The sequence below is a fragment of the Polyodon spathula genome, chromosome 7 (assembly GCF_017654505.1).
Source record: "Polyodon spathula isolate WHYD16114869_AA chromosome 7, ASM1765450v1, whole genome shotgun sequence".
In the NCBI taxonomy this organism is placed as follows: Eukaryota; Metazoa; Chordata; class Actinopteri; order Acipenseriformes; family Polyodontidae; genus Polyodon; species Polyodon spathula.
The window spans coordinates 51,912,956-51,927,882 of NC_054540.1; positions in this window are offsets into that span (position 1 = coordinate 51,912,956).

Below are 14,927 nucleotides of genomic sequence, written 5' to 3' on the forward strand. Positions count from 1 at the left end.
CAACCCCTTTTATGAGCATTGAATTCACAAGCACAAAAACGGGAAAAAAAATTGACACAGTTTTACTGAAGTTATTTACTCCAGGGTGGAATTTCCAACATTTGTATGAAAGTTTGAAAACTAGTTCTGTAGCACTGTCAGTTTTCTTTTTACTGGTATGGTTTGATAAAACAGGCATATTGTATTTGATGCTGTGAGCTGTGTGAATAGTTCTTGGGCAGACAGGGATGTTGGTAAAACTGGCAGTTGGTCCTGTTTGTTTTTCTTAAAGCCTGGTTTCCTAATGTACTTATCCAATAATCATGTCTAACAACATCACCAACCAGGGTGATTGAAACAGCAAACAAGAACTAAATCAACAGAGGTGGGCTGCCTCTGAGCGACAACAGCGTCTTTATGCCTTTCCTCTTTTATCCAGGCTCTGTTTATCTCAACTCAACCAGGCCGAACCCTTTTGTGATGGGCTAACTTGACCGTTCACATAGCTCACTGGCTTCCTTGTGCAACCACTGCCTTTGTGAGCCACAATCCATTAGTTATGAAAACACAATAACACCTGTCAGATTGACAGAGGCAAGAAGTGATGGAGTCACAGGGAATTTTGTGAGAAAATAGCTGAGGTGAAGTAGAGCCTATTATAAAAATAAACTTTCTAAGACTTGGGGGGGGGGGGGGGGGGGGGGGGGGGCATCATTGCTATTATGTAAGTTAAAGGTTTATCCCCAGGAATTGCAATACACTCTATGTATAATGTTTACATTGGGTTTAAGCAGACAGCTCTGAAAGCCACTCACTCCCATAGCAATGGCTGCAGAGGACTCTGGACAGCTATCCTTTACCAAACAACTTTCAATGGAAATTCACCAGCACTACAATGGCAATGCAATGGTTATATAACATGCAGGGCAGTGACAATGGTATGAGACATGGTAGATTGGCACCTCAATAACATACCATTTATCTCATGTATCCATTCCTCAATGTTTCATGCTGTATCTTAAAAGATGTTTGTAGTGACGTTGAGTGAAAGGTGGGCTAGCATGACAAAACAAAAGAGAGCCAAAAGAATAAGGGTACCTGCCTCCCGCTTGCTGGTCGTTTCTTAAAAGAATTGCTTCAAAATGTCTGTCACTATCATTTTACAATCCTTATTGATATTGAGTAATAAAGATTGAGACATGTTTCAGTCGCCTTCGTGGTGTGTAAATACAGTATGGGTAATAAAACGACACCAGTAATAACACAGACATGGTTCACACAATTTTTATAGAGGGCACTATCTATACACAACAGACATCAGTCTCAATCCTTTATGTATCAACAGACTCCATATCGCAAGTTACATTCCCTTAGATTCCATCCCTCACAGCAACATGCTGTCAACAGTCAAGTTAATGCTGCGGCAGTTATCGAAACGTAAAGGGAAATGGTTAAACACTAGAGTTATTTAGCAAATAGAAACATTATTTTATTAGCACCACATTTCATTTTGAAAAGGGTGATAACATACAATGGAATATTTTTGTCAACAAACATTAATATTTGCCGAGCAGATCAAATATTAGCACGATTTTATATTTCTCCAATACCTTCACTTCTTTAAAGGGGACGAACCAAGGGTTTAAAATCAATTTTCTTTCCTCTTATTAGCATAAGGAGCAGTTTCACTGGTCTGTCTCCCTTGTGGGTTGAAGATATTTCATTTTTCTAACTTGAAATCAGTATATTCAGATTTTTCCAATACAGTGCTGTAGATTTTGTTACTTCCTGGTATCTGATCACTTTCTGGGTGGTATGATTGTAGCTGGACCTCTGGAGTAAAACTGGACAACACAGGAAGTGATTTTGTACCACCAAGCAGACGCAGATTCTATAAAATTGTCTTTTTAAAAATCTGCATATTCCAAATGGAAGTATAAAATACAAACAAAGAACCAAAAGGTCTCAAACATAAGAAAAGGGACCAGAGAGGAAGTAAGAAGTTTGATTTTAAAACCTTGATTTGGTGCCTCCTTTAAATGTTTAATGCATCTTGCATTGCTTGTAAACAGTGTATCTGCCATCTCTCAGACCGCACTCTTGAAAACGTTGTTTATTCTCAGTAGGTTTTCCTCATAAGAAACCATTTAAATAAATACAAAACTCTGTCATCTGCAAGGGGAACAACTAACATCCGCTACCAATGAAAATTTTAGAAACCTGCTGTGTTTTTCCATGAAATATCTATGGAATTCTGATATATACAGTGCTTTGTATTAATGTTTTTGCTGGGTACCTTCTCCTCAAGGTCTAAACCCAGTTGGCTTATTGATTTGAAAATACTGCTTTTAATAATGTAGTTTCATATCTGTAAATAAACACACACACAAAAAGAAAAAAAAACGTATTTATCTAAAGGCAGATTCCCTTTGGTCTTCTTTAACCAGAATATGTGATTCAGCAGGGTCAGTTACATTTTTAAGTTACTTCCAGTGCTGCAGGGGAGTCTGCATTTCGAATGGTCATGGTCAGTGGTGTTTTGATCTCATCCTTTGTACCATTTAATCAATCCCAGACACATTCATAAACTATTACTGGATGGTATACATTTACCAGCATGAAAATGCTTCATGATTACAGTCCTACGTGTCTTATTATTGGATGTTTGCAGCAGTTGTTTATTTTGACCTTAAAAGGTTTCAACAGACGAGGTGGGGAATTCCTGATGAGATCTGATCATAGGCAACCACATTGACTTTAAGCCTTGAGGGTAGAAAAGCTCTTGATTTCATAGAACTTCATTATTAGTTTTTTTTTAGGAAGAATATGGGAACCAGTAGGAACAAGAAGAAGCCATTCAGTTTAACAATGCTCATCTGGTTCCTAGTATTGTAGCTGATTGATCCCCAAACTTTGTCAAGTTGAGTCTTGAAGGATCCCTATGATTCTGCATCAACCACATGTTAACTCATTTTATACCCTCACCACTCTCTGTGTAAAAGTATCTCCTACTCTCTGTCCCAATTTCCAAATGATACCTCCAGTCCTGTTTTCTGTGGACATGTTATGTATTGGTTAGGATTAACTTTGTTAAAGATTTTGAAATCATTAATCAAGTCCCCCAAATCCTTCTTTTTTCTCAGTTAATAGATTCAGTTCCATCAGCCTATCTTCGTAACTCATTGTTTTAATCCTTGGGATTAGTCTGATCTCTTTGCTGGACTCTCTCTAGGGCCACCGTGATTTCACTGGTGTAGCTCAGTGACCTAAACACTTGTGTCTCCCTTTCTAGTCGAAACAACATTGCCAGTGATGCTGTCCTGTCATAGTACTGTATTAATGAAAGGTCAACGGCTGCCTATCTAACATGAAGAGGCCCTAGCGGGCTGTTCATTACATGGTAAACCTGTTTGTTTGGAAAAGTGGCTTGTGTTAAATTTGGGTCATTCTTCTGACAGCCTTCCCAACCAAACACACTGTTGTATCACCTCTAATCTGCAGGTAGCGTGTACCCAGGTCTGTTTGAAAAGTTAAAGGAACAGTTGCTAATTTAAAGAGACACATGGAGGCAACAATATCGCTCTTGTCTCTTAAGTAACCCTAGCAGTGTAGCATGTTGTGACAGGCTGCAATGTAACACAAAAGTATATAAGAAGCTTGAATGCAGCCTCCAGTACAGAAAGAAGCCTTTCATAATGGCTGTGTCACAGTAATATCAGGAGGCGGTAGAAAAAGGGTGGAGTGCCAGTTTACTTGACATAAAATACTCATTATGTTCTGCAGTGATAATTTACCATTGAAATCCTGCCCACAGCTGGCAAAGACTAAACAATTGCTCGTCGAGGTGCTCAAACCTTGTAGAAGTCAACGGCCCTGCAGGACAGCCCAACTTGTTTTCCAATGTGGGTTGGTGTTTATTTACTTCTTTTCGGCTACCGCAAGAGGAATAACCACCAACACAACCTTTTAACACTATTTTACCCCACTCCAGCTCCTTGTGCAATAAAATCACAACTTCAAATACACACAAAACATTTTAATGAGTTCTACCCCAAATAGGATCTCTTTACTACCAACAGAAGAACTGGTGCCTATAGTAAATCAAAATGATAGTATTGCCAAAGCCGAAATATATGGACGGCGTCTTTAACTACTATATTCTTGTGTAGTTACAGCTTCTGTTCAATAAGTAATGTCGCCTTTAATTTAGTTATTTAACAAATATCTAATTAAACATTGAGCTGCTCTTCAGTGGACGGATCTACTAGTATCATCTTGGTAAACATAATCAATTAGTTTTAAAGTGCTTTAATGGATAGTAAATACATTTTCTACAGTGGTGCATAGAGCTGAAGCCTGTGTCACGTTGACGAGCAATGACTTCTGCATCACATGTAACTGTGTTGGAATAGAAGACTCTGTTAATCCAGGATGGGTTTGCTTGCCGAGGTGAGTACGTGGAAACACAGCTATAGTGATTATGCTGTACTTCAACTGAACCTGTAGTGTCTGTATCATCCCAGGGGCCCCCTCACTCTAAACCTGTGAAAACTCTGTGGCACAATGCACTTGTTATGTTGCTTCACTAGGGACAACACAACAATAACCCTACAGTAGAGACCTTCCCTTTTCTAGCATCACCTTTGGACCCTGAGTAAATATTTTAGTGTACAGTAATACAATGCTGTTTAATACTGAAATGCAGGAGCCTTAGGGACAGGCCGGTGGCCTGCAAACCAGCACATACCTTTCCTTTGTGACATTGTTACTGTAGGCCTGTCATACAAAGACATCAATAAAAATATATTAGATCTGGAGATCAAAATTGTACCTTTACCCAGCTTCTTGAATTAATATGGAGTTTTCTGGGAGGGTCTGTTTTTAGCAGACGTGATCAGTCACCGCTGCAAAATAAATGAGAATTAAAATAAACATATTAGAAATTGATTGTGTGCAAACAGCCAATCAGCTTCCAGATCTAGCGGGGTTCTATTTTGCATAGATGCCCGCTGGAACGTTGAAGTGTTTAACTGTGAATTACATTTTAAAATCAATCCGTGCACAAATACCGGCTTTTTCCCTTAACATTCTAATCTACAACTAATCTGATAACATAAAAAGCTACTTAAACACCGTAATGAAGGCTCAATTCACAGCTACTGGCCAGCAAATCAACAGGGAAGACACGACTGGTCCACAATTCTGTCATCGGCTGGACAACACACTCCCTCAAAACCAGCCAGTCAAACTCCCAACCCTGTTTTAGGTCTTTCCGCACCAGCCAATCCACTCCCTGCCAGCTTGAATGACGCCCCGCCTCCAACAACAAGTTTCGAGTCAATAGTACACGGACTATTCAACAATTGAACATGTCCAGATAAATTATAATAAGAAAGAGTAAGACCCCAGTAAAGAAATATGTTGGCATTAATAATATTTTTAATAATAATAATGTGTTCTCTATGTGTGTGTTGTTTTTCTATTCTAATTATGACAGAGACTATTTTCCTCAGCGGAATGTTACCTGGAGAAATATCAAAAGTTCAAGGTAAATATAGGTTTTAAAGTTGTTTTTTTGTTTGTTTTAAGAGAAGATAAAGAAAGAAATCATTTTCTAATAGCGATAGAATCCTCTATACGGGCTCTACCGTGTGGTAGATGACCTTGACTTTCATTAGCACCCTCGTCTACGGGACACATAACTCCGGTCGCAGTCATCTACCACATGGTAGAGCCCACGTCGACGGGCTCCATCGCTTAATTAACAAACGAAAACTAAAACACTATTGAGTGAAGATTTATGAATATGTTCCTACAGTATGGTTTGAAGTAATCTACTTTGTATATTTAATATAAACATTTTTGTATTTGCATTCTTACAAAATGTCTCCTCTTGCTATCACGTCTTGTCCACACAAGAGCTTTCTCGTTGGCTTAGGCCCCTGGTCAGTTGGTACTCTGTAGTGTGGTGAGGAGAAACAGCCCCTGATGATTTTGCTTCCATAACCTGAGCCAACGAGAACACTCTTGTGTAGACAATTAGTGCTTGTAAGAGGAGAGTTTTTGTATGAATACAAATTTAAAAAAGAAAAACATGTTGGCGCCAGAGCCAATGCGACGCTACCTGTGGAAACCCCAGCCACTTTTCTCACCCTGGCCTGAACATCACACGATCATGCTTTTATCAAGGAAGTCACTCAGAGACCCCAGGCATTTCCCTTCCTGACTCAATGGTTACAATTTTTTAAGGTCTGTGAACATTAAAACTTTGATAGGGTTTGAGAAATTTCATCAGGGATAAAAAAAATATATATTTGCTTTTATATGAAAAACAAGAAAATAAGAAGACAGTTAAACTTCAAACAATAGTGTTTATTCAGTACACTCCAGAGAAAGCCCAAGTCCAAATACCTCTTACAGGGTGACATAATACAGTTCAAAAAAAAAAAAAAAACAAGTAGTGATCTAAAGCTTTGTGAATAGGTTTGGTTTCAGGTGAGGTAGAATACCCTGAAGGGTGAACTATCAAAGAATGCATTAAGTAAAGTAGACAAAGATTTGGCCAACACTGTTCAGCTTCAAATTACATTGCAGTGTACTGTCCTCTCACTTCCTTAAGATGTTTCCAATAAGGGGTTCTTGCTAATAAACCAGTCGAAGCACCTTGCACAATTATATTGAACACTGAGTTAAATATAACATTTGAGTAACTAAAAAATAGAATTATCTGAAACTTCATGAAACGTAACAGAACATTAATAACTATAAAAAATATATATAATTTGAAGTTGCTCTAGGCATCACCAAAATGTTTTAGTTTGACTTCCTATGCACTGTTCTTATAAATGACAATGTAATGGGACAATAGTCTCACAGTTATATCAGGACCACAGTTTTTCCAAATCTATTGGGTTGTGTGACAAAGACGGCTGTAGTGGGGACGTCAGACCAGAAGAAACACACAGTACTGCGAGAGGAAATGATAAATGGATGCGCTGCTGCGCACTTTATTATTAAAAAATAAAACAGGACAAAAACAGGACATGGCACTCGTCGCCAAAACAAAAAGACAAACAAAAACAAACTACACAGACAAACACGGTAAGCTTCTATTAACTAGTAACTATTCTTATTACCTCCATCTCCAATCCCGTTCTCCACTCACCAAACACACAACCCCGAGTGAGTGAAAACATGCTGCTTTTATGCAGCTGTACCGAGACTCGATTGCTAATCAGTCATTCAATTGGAGTCGCGGTACAACTGCACATGAATTAATAAAGTGCAATTCCCGTGCTCACATATTATTACTTATTACTTGCACGTGAAGTGCTGTGCAATCCTTGTGCCTAAATACAAATATACATTTTAAACACTTGTGTTACACTGACCCGTTTATATCCCGTGTACCAATGACTATACACCAACATTAACACACAACACAAAATACACACAGTGGTAGGCACTTTGCCACAGGTTGCCATTACTGGTAATGTTGGAATCTGCTAATGGCTCTCATCACGGTAATATACTAGTAATATAAGAATTTTATATAGGGCTCAATAGGCTGTTTGTGGTTAGATGGGAGGCTTATGTAGGACAGTGCACTTTTTACCTTTAGTGCTCTAGTACAATTGTGGAGGAGTTAAGCAGTCATAACCAAGGACAGCAGGTCAGTGTGGGGCCCCAGTGCTCAAGGACAAAGAGAGGGAGAGATCCCCTCTCCCTCTGTCAGTCCAGGAGCCAGAGGTACTGGAACAGATGGGAAAAACAGGCCTGCTAACTCACTACTAATATCTGAAGTGAGGTCACCTTGATCATGGGATTGTCATTGTAAAGATTACTATTCTATTGCTTATACATCGTCAAAACATAAACATTGTACTACTGAGGAAGTTTCAGCCAAGTTTTGCAACAACTCCTAAGTCACATTTGCAAGTCATTTCATGAGACGCAAAGTTCATGTGGATTTAAGCAATGTGCATGAACAGTTATCTGGTTTTAAAATACGTTTCCATATGCTTTAGTAGCCTAGTGCCAGTTTCCACTACTCCCCCTATCACAGTCGAACTGTTTGTGTGTCCATAGTGCCTTTATGTTTCAAAGTTACAAATATGTTTAAGAAATGAAAACTTAAACTGAACAATTGTATTCAGAAACTATAAAAATCGTCAGAAAGGGTGGTATGATTTGTTTTTAACTACAACATTTATTTTAATTGAAAAAATCTGTAAATATTTATAAAAGCAAAGTTAATAAATTAAAACTAAACCATAGTTTGCTATTGAATATGTGAAAGGCCATTCAAATAATGCATAGATATAAAAAACTAATAACTACATGCATACAAATACATTACTATTATTATACAGGTCCAGAGTCACAGTTGGAAATTAAGTAGGGACAGACTTAGGAGACACTTCTTTACATAGAGAGTGGTGATGGAATGGGTTACCAAGGTGTTGAAGCTGAAACATTGGAATCTTTAAAAAGGGAAAGTTTTGGAATCGTTCAACATATAGGATTCACACGAGCACTGAAGGGCCGAATATCTTATGTGTTAGAACTTGAAAATATGATGCTAAATAACATGCTGTCTTTTTTCAAAAAAAAAAAAAAAAAAAAAGTGAACTGCCAATGTTAATCATTCATCAGCCAAGCAAGATTTTCTATAATCACGACCCAGACTATCGAATAACCTTCTTTAACAGACACCTGACCATGAAACACGACCAGTTCCAAACAGCTGAAGTTTTAAAGAGACACACAACCTGTTGCTTTGGTATTTCTACGTAAAATATTTTCACCAAAAGTAAAGGTGGGAGTGATTAATCTGTAAGGTCTATAAACATATATTTATAGCTTTTTATAGCAAATTGTTTAAAAATAAAGGTCTCTCTATTGCTCTAGTGTTTTTCTTTCCCCACTTTAGCTACAGGGGCCCTCTTGTGGTTGTCTACAGTTATCCAATCATGGTCCTTGAGAGCCATTCGACTCCAGATTTGCAGGTAAAATTAGTAAATTAGCTACTGTAGGGTCTGAATGGAAGTTTAATTGGTTCAATTAAACCATTTAGAACAGGGTTGGAACAAAAACCAGGAGTGAAAGGGACAACATTGGCCACCCCTGGTCTGTATATGTGCTGCTATGTATTGTTATGGGTAAGCTTTTAATGCTTCTACAATTTGTCACATCAACTGTCCCTATCAGACCCTTTACAATTTACTTAAAGCAGCCTGCTTACTTCAGTTTTACAATTTGCTCAGCTACAATGAAAGACATTTGACAGAATTAGACAGGTAAGACAGATTGACTGATAGAGCAGTCATTATCCCAAAGGCAGATCCCCTCTAAAACAAGGCTTCAGAATCTCAGAACTTACTTTAAATGGTGGCATACATTTCAAGACTCTTCAGTGATCCAGACAAAAATACACATTTCTTTATATATAATAACCAAACATTTGTAAGGTTTATAATGGTATGAATACTCACCACAGCGGCCATTACCTGTACACAACTGTCTTTCATTAAATGCACTCCTGTCGCCAATTATCTAGCAGGTAATGACCAACGCATCCCACATTAATAAATAATACATACGCTTCCCCTTTAAGGTATTCTTGATTACTTTTTAATCAAAAGGAATTAATTACCATGCAATCATATCTGCCCAGAGCCAATTTTATCACCCCTTATTTCCATTAGCACCAACCCCACCCAACATACAACCCCTTTACCTTTCAATATATAGCTTGCCTTACTGTACTGTAAATACTTGAGATAGGGGATGCATTCACCTTGATAACGGGTGCATTGCAGGGTACTGTTAGGGGCCTGTTTGGACAGCAGAGGTGTGAGAATCACAATCAGCAACTGTGCTTCCCAGTTTTAAAAAAAAAAAAAAAAAAAAAAAAGAAACACCTTAAAAGGGTTGGACCATATTTTGTGCGCATCCTTGACCACGGGAAGCCAGCGAAAGCCAGTATGCGCCACTCACTGGGTACACAACATCAAGGAAAGAGTGCAAAGTGTCTTCAAACAGACAGAATTCCTGCACTGCTTTCCCAAGTTGCACAATGTGACTAATAAAATAAAGCACGCTGCTGCAGCTGGAGAGGGGACATTGGATTAGTAAACAGTGCAAGCTGATATAAGTGGTGTTTACTCTGAAGGGAGGGGCATTGGCGCAGCCTCTTTCTCTTGTTTTTTGGACCTTGTCAGAGCCTGTAGCCAAGAGTGCTGCAGAAAGTATGCTCTCAGGAGTATCCCCTACTTTAGATAAGACAGGTGAGTAATTAGCATTTGAAATCGCTGTTCAAATAGACATAGAGAAGCATCCAGACCATTTAAACAGATCGATTAAAATGTGTGTGTGTGTGTGTGTGTGTGTGTGTGTGTGTATATATATATATATATATATATATATATATATATATATATATATATATATATATATATATATATACACAATATATACTACACACACATATACAGGGTTAAAAATACTCAAGAAGTGCATTTTCCCAAAACACAAAATATGAGTTCTTCACGTAAAAGTTAATGTTTTGTGTTTTATGTTAATGAAACCTTAGTGACATTTTATGTTAAATAAACACAAATGTTAAATTTAATGTTTTATATAAATTATAACAAAATATATATATATATATATATATATATATATATATATATATATATATATATATATATATATATATATATATATATATATATATTAGGGGTTATAGTTTTATGACCCCAAAAAATCACTGGGGTTTTTTATAATTTTGATAATTAGGCCTGACCCTAAACATTTTGGATTGCTTTTGTTTGGTTATTATAAGTGCAACCCTTCAAAGTTGCTCTTTAGGAAATATGTGGGGGTTTTAGCATTTTGATAAAGGACTCTTCAGAGACAATTACTGTTTCAAGCACCTTTATTTTTTTGCTGTCAAGATGCAGTTTTAAAATAAATAACAACAGCAGAAAGTCTTAGAACTTTTTTGGGGAGGTTTAGGGGGAGTAATTCTATAGCAAGCAAAAACCTTTGAATATTCAAACAGTATTTATTCAATGTTAACATTAGTTTAGTTTTCAGTAAACATTGATGTACTAGACTGATGTGTGGCACTGTATAGTTCTCTATCAGTTCTCCTTCAGCAAAACAAGTTTCTGGAAGAGGAAGAAAGAATAGCATTAGTGTATAAACAGCCTCTTTATGAAACGGTATTGCTCTAAAGATGCCACATCCTTCACTGGGTCTTCAAAAAAATGAAGGATATCCAGCTCAGCTTTGTTGCTTGTTGTTGAGGGAATACTTATCTGGGAAACATCTTTGTTATCCATAAAAACAAAGAAGTCATCTTCTACCTCTTCAAGGGATCGCCCACTAGAAGATTCTAATACAAGACCTAGCTCTTCAGCAGCCTGAAGCATTAGTTGGTGGAATCTTCTGGCGTCTCAGGAAAACAGTGTGGTTGCCAGCCATCTTAAATGGATTTGTAATTGTATATATATATCACACAAACACAAACCAGTTTTATATCACCTCGCTTAATATTGTACCCTGTTTATTATCACGATAAATTATCTCTCTTAATCTAATGTCACAAACCTGTTTAATTTCCTATGCAAATAACAACCAATAATCATCTCGACTGATAAACTGCCATTTTATGCAGCCTGTCAAACGCTGTGTGGCCAGTCACGGGATAGAGATTAGTTACAAAACACAAATGTCACCAATTTTTTTCTTCTTTAACATAGCCATATACAAATGCACATAAAAAACACATCTCATCAGTCCACAATTCATGCATTTTTTTTTTTTTTTAGATAATGACACAAACTGTTTCGTTCCAGTTAATGATACGAAAAGTAGTTGTCCTGTAGTAAACTATGTACATTTGTTTAAATATAAATACCAACTAAATGTACAGTATTAAAATTCTGCTCTTTAATTCACCGTCAGTTTTCTTTCTTGTTTTCCTCACACTCACAATAATTTGCTGTCATAGGCAAACGTGAAACCTGGTTTATATCATGACCCGTTTTATATCACAAATGCACGGCACGGCATTTCTGCACAGCAATTAAAAAACCTTTAAAGAAAAGCTAGCGTTCCACCAAAAAAAACTTTATTTAAAAAAAAAAAAAAGTAAATCATGACTACACAGGAAAAACAAATAATTTCCCAATTCCTCACAGTATCAAAAATGTCCTCAATGATTTTTAAAGATTTGTTCTGTTCAAAAAAAGTTAACTGCATTGCACTGTGTGTTACATTACTGGCCTGTAAATTTCTGCACAAAAAAAAAAAAAAAAAATCTTGTATTACATAGCATTAGCATTAAAATAATTTTAAACCAAAGAATTACATAATCCCTTGAAGAGCAATTACCTCTTTCTTCCAGCAGGTGGCACTGCCTGGAACAGTGTGGTCTGTGTATCAATCAGTCTCACTTGAGCTAAATACTGCAGACTGTTACATTTTCAGAGGCAGGCAACTTCTGTTGAAAATGATCTTCAATGGCACTATAATCTGTACAGCCAAGCCATTGTAGCACAATGACAAATGCAATGTGCCACAGTAGAATGGTACCACATTAGAAACTGTTTTCTATTTTAACATGCCAATGGCATCATAATAATAAGAACCTGCATCAGGACCACTGTGCAATATATCTTCCAATGCTGTTGTGTTTGTGCTGGTAACAGGTGTTATGGCTGGGTAATACACTTTTAATACAAACATATAGCAATGGCTACCATGATTCAAATTTAGACAAAATCAATGGTACTTTCAACAAAACAGCTACACAATATCTAGCCTGTGTTAAAAATAGAACTCACACCTGTTACATTTAAGATTCTTCAATTATATACAATATTTACATTTTTTAAAATATTTTTGCTAAGATTCAGAAATTAAATTTTGTTTATGATAAAAAAACTGTGAACAGACTTTCAATATACATCAAGTTGTTTTTTAAAAAATTAAAATACTTAATAAATCATACATGTTTTTCAAAGATATATATATATATATCTATATATAGTATAATATATATATATATATAGTAATAATATATTATAGTAGTAGATATATTAAGTTAATTGAAAATATGCTTGTCTAAACATGAACACTACCCTCCTCAATCCAAATTTAACTGTGCTGGTTTTTTGCATGCAGCAAAATCAAACCCAAGTGCCACCTACTGGCAATTAAGTGTAACTGCTCTTGAGGAAGTAAAAAAAACACTGCAATACATTTGTTTAGAGACAGGAGAGATTTACACTAAGCAAAATACAGTATATCCAATACAGATAACAGATATACAGAAGTGCCATGGAGGACCAAAACTTGACAGTTTTTTTTTTTTTTTCCCTGGCATAATAAGGGAACTGTTCAAGTGACTCTATGTTTCTGATTCTACTTTATTACATTAAGTTTGACTGTTCATTGAGCCAACAGGACAGAGATACAGCAAAGTGTTTCACATCTCAAACTATTCATAGATTTCGTGTTTTTTTTTTTTTTTTCAGGCATTCTGAAAGGGCATCGACACTTCTGCCCTCTCCCAATTGGACCCCGCTGTAGCTATAGTGAAGTGAGTAGCAGTACAGAGGCGATAGAGACCTTACATTTTAGGAGATGTTTTTTTCTTTTTCTGATATAAAGCTTAAATAGCGAGCTCACTGGATTTTTAGGTAGACTGTAATGATTAGGGACACTACATACTACTTAAAAAATGCACACAAATGTATATTTAAAACAGCAAAGTCAAAATGTACGTAAGAATTCTATACTTCTATTAATTTCTTAGCTGTTGTTTTTCTATTTATAATTTACAGCAGGCAACACCTGAAAATCAGAAAATAAGAAAACCTTTTTTTTTTTTTTAAATAGATAAAACATCATAAAAGTAAAATAAACTAAATCTGAAAAAAGTGCCCTTTTTTTGTTCTTTAAAGTTGGTTTCCAGAGGGGAAAATCTTCAAGAGAAAGAAAACTGGTGCTCCTGCTGCTTCTGCTATAACCGAACTGTTCCTCTGTCATACCAGCTTGGAGAAGTGGAACCAAAAAGCCAGTCTTAAGCTGGGTCTACACTTAGCAACTTTGTAGAGCTACCAGTTGCAGCTAGAAATCCCCTAGCCGACACTTAAATTGCATGTCAGTAACTGAAATAGCAACCAGCCAGGAATGGGACACATAGAGCTGCTTGAGTAGACCAGAGTAAAACCCTGCTCTGCTCAACACAGCCAGTTGTGCAACTGCTCTTAAGGAGCCATTTAACTGCCTACTCCTACACAAGGTAGTGTCTAGGTATGAATCTGTAATTGAATAAAAATCCATAAATCCTTCTTCAAAAGAATTACATAAAACTCTATCCCGGCAGCAGAATAACTGACCTGGCAAGATTCAACGGGTGATTTTCCACAAGCGGCAGATATGAACCAAAGATTCACAAGCTGCAACAGCAGGAACCCTGGGGCAGCACTGTCTCCTAATCTATTGCAAGGCTTTTTCACAGTCTTAAAAATGATCAAATACCAATGCTGCTAAACTGTCATATATTTGATATATTTCAACTGTATCACAGCTATGTGCAAGTGTGTAGCGGCCAGCAGCTGTGTGCCAGGACAGCAGGGTTCTTGCGGGTTGATACGAGAGCATCACTCAAGTTCCAACGTGAGCCAACCAAGTGAGCAAAAAGTGGCAAACAACAATGCTATTGCATTTTATGAGATGTCAATGTGAAGACTCACAAATCTTTCTCAAGCAACTACAAAACAGACCGTAACGCTGCATAACCTTACAATCATCCATTCCAAATGGGGAGACTCTTTCCAATTGGGAATCAACAAGTGGAAGGAGAATTTTTTTTATTTATTTTTTTCAATGCCTCTAAAAAATACTGTTCTTGTACCACCCTTAAAAAAACA